Raw genomic sequence first — 14,236 nt, forward strand, 5'->3', positions numbered from 1 at the left:
CTCACCTAGCTCCAGATCGTACGTGGTATAGTTTTTCTCATGCACCTTTAATTGACGAGACACGTACGTGATGATTTTGTCCCATTGCATCAACACACAACCAAGACCTTGGTGTGATGCATCACAATAAACCATGAAGTCATCGGTACCATCGGGTAAGGACAAAACAGGCGCGTCACAAAGTTTATCCTTTAGTTGTTGGAAAGCCGCCTCTTGTTTCTCGCCCCAATCAAATTTCTTGTCTTTTTGTGTTAGAGATGTTAGCGGTTGAACAACTCTTGAAAAGTTCTCTATGAATCGTCTATAATAGCCCGCTAATCCCAGAAACTGCCGTATTTCAGTAGGGGTCCGAGGCGCTTCCCAATTCTTAATCGCCTCAATCTTTGCCGGGTCGACATGAATTCCCTTCTCATTTACCACATGACCTAGGAATTGAACCTCGCGAATCCAAAATTCGCACTTCGAAAACTTTGCATACAATTGTTCCTTCCTCAAGAGTTCTAAAATAGCTCGCAAATGTTGCTCGTGTTCCTCCTTGGTTCGCGAGTATATTAGGATATCATCAATAAACACAATCACGAACTTGTCTAAATATGGCTTACACACGCGGTTCATGAGGTCCATGAATACCGCCGGTGCGTTGGTTAAGTCGAACGGCATAACAAGAAACTCGTAATGCCATAACGAGTCCTAAAGGCCGTTTTGGGGATACTTTCCTCTTGTATTCTCAACTGATGGTAACCCGACCTCAGATCGATCTTGGAGTAGTAACTGGAACCTTGTAGTTGATCGAATAAGTCATCAATTCTCGGTAAGGGATATCGGTTCTTGATGGTCAGCTTGTTTAACTCCCTATAGTCAATGCACATGTGAAAACTGCCGTCTTTCTTTTTAACAAATAATACCATAGCTCCCCAAGGTGAGAAACTTGGTCTAATAAATCCTTTATCTAGCAACTCTTGCAGCTGAGTAGATAACTCCTGCATTTCTGACAGAGCTAACCGATATGGTGATTTCGCCACTGGTGCCGCTCCTGGAACCAAATCAATTCGAAACTCCACTTGATATTGTGGAGGTAGTCTAGGCAAGTCTTCTGGAAAGACTTCTGGAAACTCTCTCACGACAGGGATGTCTTCTAACTTTGGCTCCTTGGTTTCCTTGTCAACTACGTGGGCGAGGAAGGCTATACAGCCTTTTCGGAGACACTTTTGCGCCTTCATGCAATTAATGATTCGTAGGGGTGTCTCGCGCTTCTCCCCATGAATCACGAGCGTTTCTTCATTTGGCAGTGGGATGCGGATGGTCTTCTCGTGACAAACCACTTCTACCCGGTTGTCGGACAACCAATCCATTCCAACAACCGCGTCAAAGCTGCCCAGATCAACGGGTAAGAGGTTGATATAAAATTTTCGCTCCCCAAGCTCGAGTATACAACCCTTGATAACCTCATCCGCTTTGACTAACTTTCCGTACGCCAATTCTATAGAATACGGGACGTCTAGTTTACTCGTCTCTAGACCAAGTATGTTCTTAAATTCTATAGATATAAAACTAAAGTCGGCGCTAGTATCAAACAGAACGGATGCAAAGTGTTGGTTTATAGGGAACGTACCCGTAGCTACGTTCAGGTCCTGGCGTACCTCGCGTGCTCCTATTGTAAAAACTCTTCCACGGGCTTGATTTTCCTTCGGGCAGTCCTTCCGATAGTGCCCCTTATCGCCGCATCCATAACAACCTTGGCCCCTGCCATTTCCATTTCCACCTCGATTATTATTATTGTTACCATCTTGATTTCCATTGCTACCCTGATTCCTATTCCCACGCCCCATACCAGACCAACATGTCTCCTTGCTATGCCCGATCCTTCCACAATTTTCGCACCTATTTGTTTTGCACGGATCCGCATGGTGATATCTTCACTTATCACATTTGGGCAAAAAATCCCGCGTAACCTTTACCACCGGTTGCATTGGTTGCTGCGCCAGTCCTAGGTTCGGTTGGCGGGTTAACTTCCCTTCGTTCGTTAGAATTGTTGTTGTTAGCCCGAGTACCTTTCTTGAAATTCGAAAACTTCCGCTTGTTATCACTTGTAGACTCCACATGAGTCTCCTTTTTGTTAGAGCCCGGCTTTGAAAACTTATTTAAACAAAGAGCCTCCTCGGTGAGGGCGACAGCTAACTCAATCGCCTCGCTGATTGTAGGGGGCTTGGAAGAAGTAACCATGCTCAGAATCTCTGGAGCAAGTCCCCAGATATACCGTTCAATCCTTTTGAACTCCGGTTCCACCAGATATGGAACAACTCTTGACAAGTCATGAGAACGTTGTGTATATCCAGCAATATCAGATCCGATCATTTTTAAATTCCAAAACTCAGTCTCAAGTTTTTGAATCTCAGCCCTCGAACAATACTTCTTTCTCATCAGTTCCTTGAGCTCTTCCCAGCTCATAGCATACGCAGCAGTTTCCCCTTTAGTCTGAACCTGTAGGTTCCACCATGACAGAGCTCCATCCAAGAATAGGCCGAAAATGTAGGTGACCCTTTGCTCAGGAAGGCATTTGCTCATTCTTAGGACTGAGTCTGTCTTCTCGGTCCAACGTACAAACACTACGGCACCTCTTGTGCCATCGAAGTTCAAAGGTTTGCAGTCCAGGAACTGCTTGTACGTGCAACCTAAAACATTTGCAACAACCAACCATGAATGAGCATTGTCAAAGCACGAATAGAGCATACGTGAGTGTTGTAATGTGTCATAGACGACTTAACATTACCAGTAGGGGATTGTTCTCTGATGAACCTCCAGTACCACCGCTATGCTCGGAGCGGTTGGCTTCGTATTGCGCAATCAACTGTGAGATGCGCTCATTCAGTTCCGCTTCCGTCCTTGGCAGTGGGTTCGTGTTGGTCCTTCGCCTTGGTGGCATTGTCTTCTAATAAAAGACATCGAAGGAGGTTAGACACATATATAATAATAAATATTGTCTACGCAGGTATATATATAATGCATAGGTAATCATCACGTCATCCAAACATGCAATCACAAAAGCAACACAGGCACACATATCAACAACAATGTGTATTAAGAAATTAAACTACTTTGCTTTCATGAATTAGACAACTTGATACATTGTTTCGTAGAAGAAAACAAAAGGACTCGAAGCTACATCACCCCGGTCGTACAAGTTCATAATACACAAAAATAGTAAAGTCTGTTTCTTCCACATTGGTCTTCAAAATCTTCAAGTGTCTTCAGCTCATACTAGGTCTTCATATATACACTGAAAGTGAGTCTGCAACTCCCAAACAAAAGTATCTGCAATAATCACCTAAGAAGTAAGAGGGGTGGGGTGTGGTGAAGGATAGATCAAGCTGAGAAGATGGGCACACTCATCCTCCTGCTCGTGGACACTGCGAGAGAGGGCACTAGCTTACTACTGGAGCACAAAGTTGAGCGCTCGAACAGAAATGTCAGGGCCGGCAAGTGCAGTATGGTGTGGTGGTGATGATGGTGGTGGAGGGTAGGCTGGTGGTGGCGGTGGCTAACAAATTTTGTTTGTTTAATTGACTAGTCTCAACCGACTCGTGATATAAATCGAATGCTAGGTGTGAACAAATACGTGTGACCTTCCGGTGTCGTAGGGTATTATAGTACCACCGCGGCTAGTGTTCTACCAGGGGTAGAACTTAAGATTTCGAATAGATAGTGATCATTAGCTTGACCCGCATAGCCCATCAGGATTTCCATGCACTACAAGTTGTTATTACGTGGGCCCCCAAAATAATAAATTGCCTTGCATGGTCACCCTAATGTTCTCTCGTTCAGAGCAGATGATCAGTTCGAGGGGGGACACTACTGTCTTCATACCTTCAACATAGAAGGGACCTTCATGATGGTCCACGTGCTAACATTCGTTGTCATTACTCGCGAAATGGCACAACGTTAGATGAAGTAGAAATAAAGAGAATTTGTATCAATAGTAGCTGGAGGGGCACCTTCAAGATGAGTACTTCATCTTCCTATATCTCATTGAAGATGAGATATATGGACCAAACCCTCCAAAAGGGATGACATCGATAACTTGTAATCCAAAAGCTTCATAGTAAACACCAGCATCGAGATCCCATTAGTTTCATGAAATACATGTAAGTTTGAAAACATCAACAAAAGTTGAGCGAGTTCATGTGTTTTGAGTGAGCTCCAATTAAACCTTTAAACATGTGAGAGATCTTTTATAACAAACAGGTATGTATAGCGTCTATGAACAGATCATTAATGTTTTGCAAGGACATTAATATGTGTGGCGACATAGGAAGCACTCGACCCTAGCGAATTTCCCCCGGTCCATCCGGTTAGAACAACAAAAGCACTACATGGGTCACACAAGGACCCAAGAGTGGGGCTCACTACACCCGATAGATCTACCACTTTTGCCCTCGGTCTTATACAAGATTAATGGCACTAAAGAGAGATTACTATTAGCTCACATGATCTAACAGTTCATTCCCTAGATAAACCATACCATTGAGACATGTATTCCACCCCCGAGAGTTATAAATCTGAAAACGGTTAAGAGAAAAGGGGGACATGAACTCACAGCTTTGCGTTCCTGAGAGAGAGATATTCAATCAATGTGTTCCGTAAACGCGAGTCAACTTACAAGGGTTCTAACTCATTAGACACGTCGGTCCTTCCTAGACCTTGTACTCGTTGTTCATCTTGAACGTTTATTATTTTCATTTCGTTCTTGGAACACTTGGGTATTTTAGTAATATGTTGGCATTTGTTTCCGGTATACTTAGATTCGAGACTTTATATTTGTTACAGAAATATAAGTGTAAAAAGTGTTGAAAATATTTATTTTTAACGTCGAAATACGATATCGTATGTATACAACCTTAGTGAGAGAGTACACTTCAACAAGTGTATGTGTGTATATTATCATCTACTAGAGTCTTTTATACATATACATATACCGTATGTATACTTGTATTTGTGTGCTTTATACGTGTAAGTCTACCGTATTTATATGTGTAGGTATACCGTATTATACGCGTGGGTATACCGTATTTTACGTGTAGGCATACCGTATTTATACGTGTAGGTATACCGTATTATACGTATAGGTATACCGTATTTATAATGTATTTGTACAATATATATTTATAAAAAAGATAATATACATGTATTTTACCTTGGGCTTAGCCCACAATTTAGTGTTTTGGGCTTAATCTATATTTTGTGGTATTTGGGCCTAGCCCAAGTTGTATAACTTATTGGACCTAGCCCATGTTAGTATTGTAAGTGGGCTTTTGCAAGTATTTTAGAAAATGAGCCTTTGCCCATGTATTTAAGGTATTGGGCTTAGCCTAATATTTATGTTATTCTAAGCCCAAAATCAATTTTAAAGGCCCAACGTTTTATAATCTAGACCAATATTTGTGTTCTTGAATTTGTGACATATTTTTACTAAGCATGATATAACCATATTAGTAAATTTTTTTAGGACCACACATAGTGTTATTTTTATTATTGAACTTTCCGGCTTTCGTTGTCTTTGATATATATATGAAGTGTCTAAAAATAGTTTATTTTTACACTTGTCGCAACGTTCGGTTAATATATGTAGCTTTTTGTGTCGAAGTTGTCCGTTTCGCCGATGACGCATAAAGCGTCGTCCGATGTTTGCGCCTTGAGTTATGGTCTTACACGAGTGTGTTTCGAGTGCTAGTGAAGGTTCGCGGCTATCGCCATGCTCGCGAATGTTAGCGAGGTTTCGGTTACTTGTAAGTGTATAATGTTCATGTGTATTATTTTTAACATTTTGGTATGTATTCGTAAGACTAATACATACACATAATATACACACTTTATAGATCAAATAAAGTATTTGGAATATATATACATATAATTTTCTCCAAAAATTATATTTGTTGTTATTCTTGTAAATTTTACCCATTTGTCATAAAAATAACTTGTAGTGTTTTAAATAAACTCTTGTATGGTTAATGCTTAACCATTGTTATTAGGGTTTGTATAATCATGATTAGAGTCGCTAATCACAATTAAGTTTTTTAATCACGATTAACCATGCTAATCACCCTGTTAATCTCTTTTTAATCGCGATTAGATTTTTTATAAAATTTCACCATAGTTTCCCTAAACTATGGCGTTTTTCCCATGTATTCAAAACATGTTTAAAATCATTTCCAATTTACCATCAACATCAATTCACTAATCTCAACAATTTACAACATTAAGTAAACAATTTCTAGCACTTATTTCCTTAAATCATGAGCACTTATATATATTAATTTTCTAAAAAAAATCCAAGACTTTTATGTCTTGAAATCCAAGACTTTTTAAGTAGGTTTTCATAACCATTTATTAAATCACTTGTTATTTTAAAAAAAATCACATTTATTAGTTCTTAATCAACATGTTTAGTTCATTAAACCCTTAATCTTTCAAGTTTAAACACATACACACACACACACACACACACACACACACACACACATATATATATATATATATATATATATATATATATATATAATAGCTCATGGATTTAAGGGTGATGATCTTTCTTGATTTAAACTTCTAAGTGTTTAAATCACATTTCTAAGACTAATCCATCAAGATCATCACTAATCTAGCTTACTACACAAAACATACAACATGATTAACTTAAATCCTAAGCTAAACAACCTATTTTAACCAAGATTAACAAGATCAAACAACTCATACAACTCTAAAGCACATAATATACACATAACACTTCATGATTAGTAAGTTGTTAAGTTTTGGTTTAGGGTTTTAGGTGAAATTTTTCCTTGATTTCAAGATGATCAACAAGTACTTTAGTAATCTAGACATAATAATAAGCTTAAAAATGATAAGTAAAAGACTTACAACTTTGCAAGTGTCTTAAGGTGGTGATTTAGAAGAGATTAAGATCCAATCAAAAGCCTAAGTGTGCTCCATGTATTTTTGATGCTTAAAAGGTCTTGTGTAGGCTTGTTTATGGTGAAAAAGTAGTGAATTTGAATTGAAAATGGTGGGTTTATGTGAGGGGTTCTTGGCCGAGATCTAGAGCAAAGGAAAGAAGGGTTTGTGTGTGTGTTTTTTTAATGAGTAAAATGATGGTGAAATGTGATATGATTTGTTATAATCATCAAGATCTTTCAAATGTCTAAAAAGTCTACAAGACCATCCTTCAAATCTTCATCCAATCCTTAGGAAATGTAGGTTAATCTTTGGGGGACCCACTATGTTGACTGAAAGGGGGGGGGGTGTTAGGATTGTTTATTTATTTATTTTTTTAAGTTTTATATATATATATATATATATACTGGGGTAGGTTGATTTGAGAAGAATATTTAATTGAGAAGAAAAAGAACAAAGGGTACAATTGTAAAACATTAAATATTTTTTCACTTATCTCATTTATTATCATCTTTGACTAATTAATTAGTCATAAAAATTATCATCCTTCACACTAATGTTTTTTGACTACACAAATCAAAAGTTACCCTACACCTTTCGAAATTTACCCTACACATGTTGAAATTTATCCTACACAACCCGTAATTTATCATATATACATTGTAATTTATCCTACACTCTAAATTATTTTATTTTTTTGAAAAAAAAAATATATTTTGAAGATAAGTTACAAATTTTAATGTAATTAGCTATTAAAGAGGAATACTAATAATTAATGATCTTTGTAGGTTTACCATATTACTCTTATTGTAACATTAAATACTTATATTAAATAAAGTAAAATAAAGCATTCTTATTGGTTGAAATTTCTTTTTTTTTCTTCTTATAAAAGTTTCTTCTCATTTGAATTCTACACTATACTAATATATCTTATATTAGATATTTAGGTAATCAATTTAGGTAGGGTAATTAGGGTGTTAATGATAGTTTAGAGTTTTAAATGAACTCCAATTAGTTTACTAGTTTAGTGGGTATAAGTTTTGAATGGTAAAAATACCACTAGTTCGCTCACCCGTTCGATATCGGGTGATATACAAAAGTTATAGTGTAATACCGGGAGCTATGGTTTTAATTTACCATCAACACTATAGCGTTTATTCAAGGCGTTTACGATGCCAAAATATCGCTAACTAGTTCGCTAGCATTGTAGTTTAGGAGATTGGTTAGTAGAAATATAATTGATTCGCTTATCGGCTAGAACTTGGACAATGTGTGAAAGTTGCGGCGTAACACCGGGAGTTTATGTTTCGGGTATCCCATTGATATCCCTAAACTTATTTATGATGTAAAATATTATTTACAAGTCCTACGAACACTAAAATGCTGGATTTTAGTGTCGCGGACATTTTATTTTTGTTACAGTTTGGCGCAGAACAGAGACTAATATATATATATATAAGGGAAGGCTAGACAGAAAACTCTATATATATATAAAAAACCCTAGAAAACCCAACCTCCCGACATTTTTTTTTTTGAAAAAAATAACACATGTAATATACATGTTTTTAAGAGTTTTGGGCCAAAAAAATCAAAAAAGTGCCGAAGGAATGATTTAAAAAAAAAAATCAGCAAGTTTCTGTCTTTTGTGCCTAACACATGTTAGGCAACCGGACATTGCTGAAATTTGTTTATTTTTTTTTTAAAACATCCCTTCGGCGCGTTTTTGTTTTTTTTTTTGCCCAAAACACTTTAAAACATGTATATTACATGTGTTATTTTTATTTTTAAAAAAAAATGTCGGGAGGTTGGGTAAAAATGGGGGGAGATTTGAGTTTCCAGAGTTTTTTAAAAACTTAAGGGTTTTCTGTCTAGCCTTCCCTTATATATATATATATATATATGTTTGAAAGTTTATATGTTTTATCATTTGGTGCCCCTAGTTAGGGGTTTTTATTTATATTCCATCTACAATATTCTTTCATGCCATTCGTTGCTTGTCCGGACAGTTTTCAGAGCTAGCTGGCATGAATAGTGTGATCCGGTGAATAGTGTTTTCAGCATTTTGCCAACATATTAGGACATAGTTTGCGGTTTTCTCGTGACAAGGCGATTGTGTTAATATTGTTTAGCATTTTTAACCATGTCCTATGATTGCTAGAACTTATACGACATAATCATGCAATAATTAAATCGTAAAGAGAGAAATTAAACGTTAAATCAAGTGTTTAAGTTGTACGGAATTATCATTATTTTTGCCAGTTGTCACAAAATCGCTCATTACACAAGGTATTCAATTCCCCAAGAATCATTCCATTGCTGCCACCGACAAATGATATGAGTTTAAATTCTTCGCCATCTTCGCCACTACCGCCACCGCTGCCACCACCAACCACACCTTTGCTGCCACCGACAAATGATATGAGTTTAAATTCTTGCAAGTGTAGGGTTATGTTTGAAAATATAGTGAAAATGTGTTTATTCACTAACTATGAACAAAAAATAATTATATGTAATTGCATTAATATAGTTATTATTTCCCGAGATTGTTTTTTATATGTGAGAGCTTCAGAATGAACCATATCCTGTCTAAAAATAAGATAAAATGAATGAGACATCAATGCTTAAAGTTAAGTGTTTGAATTGTAAAACTACGAAATGGTAGAAAGAAATTGAATCAAACTTGTCCCGGTGGGCATCAGTGATGTCTAATTCATTAGTCGTAAACGAGTTATCCATTTAAACCTACAAAGTATTTTTATGTTAGCTTTCATCCTAATTTTAATAATACTGACAGGTAGATGATAGATCTATTTAAGAACCTGAACACATACAATTTAACTAGACAATTTTTTTAACTGTAAATTTGGATCACTGACAGATTACTGGATTATTATCGCGGTACTAGCGGAACCATCTAATTATATTTATCTTCATTAAACAATAATGTCTATACACCAATTAAGAAGAAAACCCAATAAATCTAAAATAATCCACTTATGAGAATCAAACCCATAACCTAATTAATTATCCTTAAGTCTTTAACTAAAGAGTTAAATGTCATTTTAGTCCATGTGGTTTTGGCTATTTTGGCAATTTAGTCCAAAAGTTTCATTTTTCTCCTTTAGGTTCAAAAAGGTTTCACCGTTGCCATTTTAGTCCACTGAGTTAACTTCATTTATTTTTTCTGTTAACGAGAAGGGCAATTCGGTTATTTTATATGGCCGAATTGGCCTTCTAGTTAACAATATTACATATAAAATGACCGAATTTACCTTCTCGTTACTATAAAAAATGGATAAAGTTAACTCAATGGACTAAAATGGTAACAATGAAACTTTTTTTGACCCACATACGAAAATTAAAACATTTAAACTAAACTGTTAAAATACCCAAACAAAACAAGAAGTAAAATGAAATCTAACTCTTAACTAAACAATTCAAACACAAAAACTCAATGCCTGTACTTTCTGTTTTAGCGTTTACCACCCAAACCTTTATAATATATGTTTTAACTTTCCCAAACACTATAATATCCTTTTTCTATCTCTCTCTCTTTGATGCTTCCAATAATCTTACTTCATCACCACTTCATCTCATTTTCCTTCGGTTAGTCACGTCCACTACTTTACTTGAATCTATTTTTAGTTTTTTTATTCAGATATATAAATAAACAACGGTTGTCATGCTATTGGTAGATCATCATCAACCATCAACACAAAGTATATTCAGTATCTGCGTCTGATTCAAATCGAATAAATTTAGAAAAAAACCCACTTATAATAATCGAACCTAAAACCTAATATTCTCAAACTCTTTAACTAAACAATTTAAACAAAAAACTCAATGCCAATACTTTTCTGTTTTAGCGTTTACCACCCAAACAAATATGTTAAATAATTGCACCCTTTATAATATATGTTTTAACTTTCTCAAACACTATAATTATCCTTTTTCTATCTCTATTTGACGCTTCCTGTAATCTTACTTCATCACCACTTCATCTCATTTTCCTTCGGTTAGTCACGTCCACTACTTATTTTTGCACTTTATTCATTTCTAAAATATGAGTAAACAACGGTTGTCATGCCATTTCCAACTCATCTTCAACAATCAACACAAACTCTATTTTGGTTTTAGGTTGTAAAAAATCTGAAGGTTCAAAATGGTAGTTTAAATTTTGTCATTTCGTCAAACCAATTACAGTCTTATCCTGTTCTTATTTAGCACATCGCAATCCAATATTAAAGATATGATCATTCGGTTTTTTGGTTTTGTTTTATACTACCTGAATTTTGGTTCGATTCGGTTTAATTTTAGATTTTGGCCAAAAAAAAACCCATACAAACTGAATAACTAATCAAACCGATAACACACGTATGATAAACTAATAGTAATTAAGTATATTACAATTACTAAGCATGGTGAACAGCAGTGGTGAAATTTGAGATTTCCAACCGTGGGTAGGGGGAGGGGGAGGGCCGGGAGAAGCAATCGGTCAAAAAAATTGTTGATACATATTTGTGGACACGACTCACGGAACGAGAACTCGAAGACCAAAGACCATCGAAGTTCGAAATGAGTTCACAACTATAGAAGATAAAGACAAAGCTACAGCCAAGGGGGAGTTTGTTGATGCACTTGTGTCTGTACTTTGTCTGTATTCGGTCTATATGTAAACGATGTCTTTGTCAGTCCTGTAAGTTGACCAAGTCAACCGTCCTCCTGGTTTGACTTGGCTCAACAGTTAGAAATATATTATGTGAAGTGTCTGAGTCGAAGGATGAGCAATCGAAGGATTATGTCTATCCTTCGATTGGCTCGAAAGATAAACCACGAAGGATACTGATGGACTTCGAAGGATATGCTATCCTTCGAAGTATATATGGATCCTTCGATGGCAATTGTGGTCGACAGATAGTCCTTCGGACAGTCTGTCTAATCCTTTGACCAGACCTGCTGTGTGTGGGTATAAATACCCATGTAGTGTGTTGTGTTAGCAAGAGACTTGAGAGACTAGTGAGATAGATGCACACATAGAGAGAGCTTGAGAGCATCTATCAAAACACACACACACACACTAGAGAGTTTGCAAGTTAGATTTGTAAACATTGTGCTTGTAACCGGAACCTTCATTCGTATTAATACAGTGGTGTTAATCGGTGAATCCTTGTGTGTTTGTGTTTATGCTTGTCTCAACCCGGTTTGCTTGCTAGCTTGGATTCCGCACTCGCTAGTGGGTTTGTATAACAAGGTTTAGGTTCGTCATCCTCCGAAGAGGGACCAACAAGTGGTATCAGAGCTAAGGCTCTTTACCTTGTTTAAAACCGGGTTTTTGTTCAAGTTTTGGGTTAGTTTTCGTCAGATCTGGAAAACTACCAGTCACCGTGTTCTTGCTGTGTTCATAAAGTTCTTGATATCTTCATACTTCGAAAGATATCTTCATATTTCGAAAGATCAGGCTGAAATTCGAAGGGTCATCCTTTTATTATTCGAAAGATCATTCTTGTTTCGAAGGGTCAAATTTTTGAAAGATCAGTTCTAGCAGCTGATGTGTGTCAGATCCAGATCTGACATGTGCCAGAAAAGTCAACTTCACAACCTTCGAAAGATCATTCTTTTCTCGAAGGATTATCCAACAACCTCGAAAGATCAAATCTGTTCGAAAGACAGAAACTGATCTGTGAATCATCTTTCGAGACCGAAAGATCTGTGCTCGAAACCCCCAACAACTTCGAAGGATACTTTATTAATTAAAGTGCACCGCCCAAGACACTTGTTGTTTGCTGTTGGTAGTCTCGGCCCATGTCACCTCCCCAAGTGACCATTCATAATTGTTTGCTTGTTTGTTATTAGTTATCACCTCCCAAGGTTCACTGACCATTCCACTGCCCAAGAAAACAAATAAACTTTGTTGACTTTTGGTTGTGATCACCTCCCAAGGAACCGCCAAGTGATTAATTATTTTTTTGTTGGTTCTTGTTTTCAACCGCCCAATTGACCACTAAGCTTTTGCTTGTTTGTTGAGTGGTTCTCGGTACAAGTGACCAACAAATTAAATTAAAAAAAAAAATTGTTGATCAGGTGCAACCGCCCAAGACATCCACTAATTTTTGGTTGTTTGTTATTAGTTATCACCGCCCATCAAGAAATTAAAAGACATTTTGTTGGTTTGTGTGTGCCGCCCCATTTGACCAATACAATTGCTTTTGTTGGCTGTTGACCACCGCCCAAGTCACCACTCAAGTCTCACTTGTTTGCTTTTGTTGGCTGTTGACCACCGACCCAATAAACTCACTTGTTTGCTGTTGGTATTCAAGGCCAAAGGCACCGTCCACTAAGAGGATAAAGTTAACACATGGGCTTTTGTTGATTGGTGTGCACCATTTAAGTGAAACAAATTGGTTGGTTGTGTGTTGTCGGTGTTCTCAGCCCAAGGAATCGGCCCACAAGAAAATAAATATAAAGAATTATAAAAGTTTGAAATTTTGATTGAGCACCGTCATGGGCTTTTGATATCAATAGTCCAAAATCTACAAACGTTCATCTTTCGTTTGTATCAAATTACGAAAGATAATTTTTCGAGACCGGTTTGGTGTTTGTCTTTCGTGTGATTTTTCGGTTGATCCTTCGACAGTTGAAAATACACGTGTACAAATTGTATCTCCATCAAGGGCCGAATCTCCCACACCACTTTGAATTACTGCAGAAATGGGAACAAACGGTCAATGGGATCCATCCGCGTGGACTACAACATCCTTGGCTCCGCAATCGTCTGATACGCAATCATCTGCTTATCAATCTGAAATCGATTTCAGGAATGCTTGGATACAGGCTATTGCCCCACGTTCAGCTGCCATGATATCTGCAAATCAGTGGGCATCTGTTACCAATCAAAGGCAAAGTGAACCGAAAATAACAACAGATTGTTTTGGCAATCCAATACAAGTTCCTGTAAAGCCGGCTCCAACCACAGACTTGTATGGAAATCCATTAACCCCAGTTGGTTTACAACACCATCATTCTACTGTAGAACCATCATCTCTTGATCGAAAGAACAGTAGTCAGACAAAATTGGCGTTGTATGCTGATATTGTCAAAGATGCAAGCAATGGTGAATCCTCGGGAAATGATGACAGTTCTGAACATGACAGAAGTTCAGATGAAGATGTTTCAACTTCAGTTGAGGGTGATACAACTTCAAGTTCAAGCGAAGATGGATCTGAATGTGAATCATCAAGGGAGGTTATTAATTCTGATGCAGAAAGGCCAACACCTGAGAGTAATTCCAGTC

Source organism: Helianthus annuus, chromosome 15 (genome assembly GCF_002127325.2).
Source record: "Helianthus annuus cultivar XRQ/B chromosome 15, HanXRQr2.0-SUNRISE, whole genome shotgun sequence".
Taxonomy (NCBI): domain Eukaryota; kingdom Viridiplantae; phylum Streptophyta; class Magnoliopsida; order Asterales; family Asteraceae; genus Helianthus; species Helianthus annuus.